We start from the raw sequence: 4,269 nt of genomic DNA, 5'->3' as shown, positions 1-4,269 counted from the left end.
TTATGTGTTTAAAGGGTCAAACACAAATATGCCAGAAGAACCGCTTACTGTGGATGAAGCTGTATGGTCTGTTATTTACAGCCTGTATTTCATTAGGAATTTTTAAAAAAAATATTTTTATTACTTTATTTTATTACTTATTTTTTTTTTATTTATAATGTTTTTTTTGTTTTTTGTTTTTTTTACTGTCCCACTCTGGGAATTGATGTAAGGCAGTGTATTAAAAATGTCAGCCTAAGAACATGCACAGGCCGACATGCACACTGACAGATCCTGTCTCTGACAGGATCTGTCATTGTGCTGCTGAAGGCCATCCGCACCCCCCTAATCCCGGCTGTTACTGTGGGAGCCCGACTGTCACATACAGCTGTCAGCGGTGACAGCAGTTAAGAATTAAAATGCACGACCAGGGAAGCAAAGTGCTGAACGTACATTTTTGTCCTATGTCATTAAGGGATTTAAGGGGCTGGTGATAATAATTTGGTGATAATAATTTAATTGGTAGGGATCCAACTACAGGGAAACCCAAAAATCATGAGGGTGAGGGTTTCATTCTCAGTAAATGAATGAAGCAGCAGGTCAGCATGTATCTATTCAACAGCGAGAGCTGTGCTTGCTAATGTCCAATGCTCCCACAGTATTGAAAGAAGTGGAAGGGCCCAAGCTTTACCTTTGCTTCATTCCTTTAATGAGAACAGGACCCCCATTCCAATGATCGTGGGGACACCAGCAGATTGTTATTCTTTTTTTTTTTGAAAATTTTTTATTTTATTTCTGCAAATTTACAAACAGGGATATCCAAAAATATACATTTGATATAAAAGCTTGTGCGTATCATTACATCAATTATCTTAAGCATAGATTGGATGGAGGGGGGGGGGAGGGGGTTGGGTAATAGTGGTGGTGAAGAATAGTCCTCTGCGGTCCTTAGCCTCGATCTTGACTTGCTTCTGTGAGGATCTTGAAGGATTGGGTAAAAGGTTTGGAGGGGTTGGGAAAGGGAAATATCAGATAACAAACACGGAAATAACTTTCCAACTCTTATAACACTAACTTCACCGGTTGTGACTGTCTTGGTATGTTTTCTGTTAATACTTGACTCAGGGAAGATGATCACTCTTATATAAATTTTTAATTTGTCCTAATGCTTGTTGCATTTCGGGCATCTCATCAGGAATTTTACCACCACTTAGCCCCCTTAGTTTTGAGCGATAGTGGGGGTCAACAGTGGGTCCCCACTAGCGATTCCTTTGTCTCTAAATTTGGACCAAGGTTCCCAAATTTTTGAGAATTTGTGGTGAGTTCTGGCTTCCCAATGGGCCAATTCTTCCATTCTAAATAGGTTGTCTACTCTAGTCAACCATTCGGCTATTGTTGGTGGGTCAGGGTTGAGCCACCTAGGGGGTATCGTCAGTTTGGCTGCTTGAACTAGGAGGGTCTCTAAGTGGTTTTTTTTCGGACACCAAGATTTATTGGGTAGCCACAGCAGTACTGATTCTGGAGATAGGGATATTGTGGTGTTTGTAATGTTGCGGACCAGGTTCTGGACCTCCTTCCAGTATGATTGGAGAATTGGGCAAGTCCAATATATATGTAAAAGGGATGCTTTGGGATAATTGCATCTCCAGCAAGAGTCTGAGTGAGTTAGCCCAATTTCTTTGAGTTTAGCTGGGGTGTTGTACCACCTGGTCATTAATTTAAAGGAATTTTCCTGAATTCTGACACATCTGGAAAAACCGTGAGAGTTATTGTGTATTGTCCGAATTTGCTTATCACTTATAGCCATCCCTAGGTCTTTTTCCCAATAACCTATGTACGCTGGTTTGACTTCTTTGTCTTTGGACACCAAGATGTCATAGAAAGATGAGATTAATTTGGGTTGAGTAGTATGCTTCAGTAGCCATTTTTCAAGCCATGTGGGATCCCTCAATGTTACATGTTTTTTATGAAGTTCTTTTTTGTACATGTTGAGTTCTGCTACATGTAAAAAATTGTTTGGCAAACTGGTGTGCGCGGTGTTATGTAAGAGATCGGAGACCTCATTTTTATGAAAGATGCGGAGTGGAGTCTTCCTGAATTGCTTCCATAAACTCTCCGTGGGGTTTGCTTGGGGGTTTAAGTAAAACGGTAATAGGTTACTGGGTAATAGGGTGGGGGGGTTTCGGATGGCTGCCAGGTGTTCACTCACCCATTTTATTACTTTGATGGTCCCTTTAGTTAGGGGATTTGCACAACTGCCTGGAGTATCAATGTTCCATAATTTAGCTAGCGATTGATTGTTAATTGTTGCTACCTCCAATTCCGTGCCTAGAGTTGCATATGCAGGATTAAATAACTGCACCCACCTTCTTATTTGTATTGCTCTGTAATACGATACCGGGTCTGGGAGTCCAAATCCACCTAAACTCCTTTTTTTAGTGAGTCTGTCGTATTTTATTCGCGATTTTTTATTTTGCCACAGGAATTTGAGAAAGAGTGATTTTATCGTGTTAAAGAATGACCTAGGGAGGTCTATGGGCACCATCTGCATAACATATAATAGGGTAGGCATTATGAATGATTTTAAGAGGTTCTTGCGTCCCATCCATGATACGTATGGTATGTCTAACGATCTGAGTTGCGTTGTGATTTGTCTTATCAATTTAGTGTAATTGGCCTGAAATAAATCTTTCTCAGAATTTGTAATCTGGATGCCTAAATATGTAAGCTTATTGTTTTGCCACTGAAATTGTGTTGTTTCTTTTAACGTTTTTATTACCGAAGGGGCGGCCGAAATATTCATCGCTTCGGACTTAGTATAGTTTATTTTGAAGTTGGAAACTTCGCCAAAGGCTTCAAAGACTTCTATTACATGTTTAACAGACGTAAGTGGGTCTGTAAGCATCAATAATAAATCATCCGCGAAAGCGGCGTTCAAATGAGAAGTTCCTTCTATGTCAAGTCCTTTTATATTTGGGTGCTGTCTAAGTGCCTGTAGCAGGGTCTCCATTACCAAAATAAATAAAGTTGGGGATAGAGGGCATCCCTGACTAGTGCCATTTTTTATTAGGAATCTGCCAGATAGGGTTCCATTAATTCTAAGACGTGCACTTGGGTTTCCGTACAATGACATTATCGCTTGCACGAATTGGCAAGGAAAGCCAAATTTGCGAAGGGTTGTTGTCATGTAGCTCCAGCTTATCCTATCAAAGGCCTTCTCAGCATCTGTGCCGAGAAGGACCATAGGAATCTTGGATTTTTGTGCGTAGTGGATGGCATTAATCACTCTCACTGAATTGTGATTCCCCTCTCTCCCTGGCACAAACCCGGTTTGCTCTTTTTGAATGAGGCCTGGTAGGAGTTTCCCTACTCTGTTGGCGAGTATTTTGGCCCAGATTTTCAGGTCAACATTTAGTAACGATATTGGCCTGTAACTTCCACATAGCTCTGGATTTTTACCTGGCTTGGGTATGACTGTTATTATAGCTTCCAGTGCTTGTGAGGGAAGCTGTTGGCCACCCATGAGGGCGTTACACCAATTTGTTATCTGGGGTAGGAGAACATCTTTCATCTTTTTATAATAGCTAATGGGTAGCCCATCAGGTCCCGGGCTTTTTCCTAGAGGCATGGAGGTTATGATGTCTCCTACTTCTTTTTGAGTGATCGGTGAGATTAAGGAGCTTTGTTGGTCGGTGGATAATACTGGGAGGTTAAGGGGGTCTAGGAAGGCAGTAGTTTGGTTGGGTCTATCTGGCACTATTAAAGCGTCTTTATTAGGAAGGTTATAGAGATGGTGGTAAAACTTTCTCATTTCTTCGGCTATCTTCCCTGTTTCTGAGACTTTCACTCCCTCTTGTGTGCTGATTGCTTGTATGTATTGTTTTTCTCTTTCTTTGTGTACTAGATGGGCCATTAGTTTATTAGCCTTATCCCCAAGGGCATAGTACTTATATTTAGGAGGTCAATGACCTTTTTCCTAAGCAGTTCAAGCTTATCACGATCCTCATTGGTGTTTGTATGTTTGTTATCATTTTCTAATTTAGCAATTTTATCTAACAATTTATTCAGTTCTTTCATTCTTTCTTTTTTGGTCCAAGCCCCTAATGACATGAGTTCCCCGCGTATGAATACTTTGTGAGCTTCCCAAAGGGTTGTTTGGGGTGAGCCTTTTAAGTTTGGATCTTCAAAGTAGTTCTTTAATTTGTTTTTTATGTTAGTTATGTTGCTTTCCTTATCTAAAAGTGTCTCATTAAGTCTCCAGACATTTGTTCTAACCGGTAGATTTTGGAA

This window comes from Engystomops pustulosus, chromosome 6 (assembly GCF_040894005.1).
Source record: "Engystomops pustulosus chromosome 6, aEngPut4.maternal, whole genome shotgun sequence".
In the NCBI taxonomy this organism is placed as follows: Eukaryota; Metazoa; Chordata; class Amphibia; order Anura; family Leptodactylidae; genus Engystomops; species Engystomops pustulosus.
Note: the sequence above shows the minus strand (reverse complement) of the source record.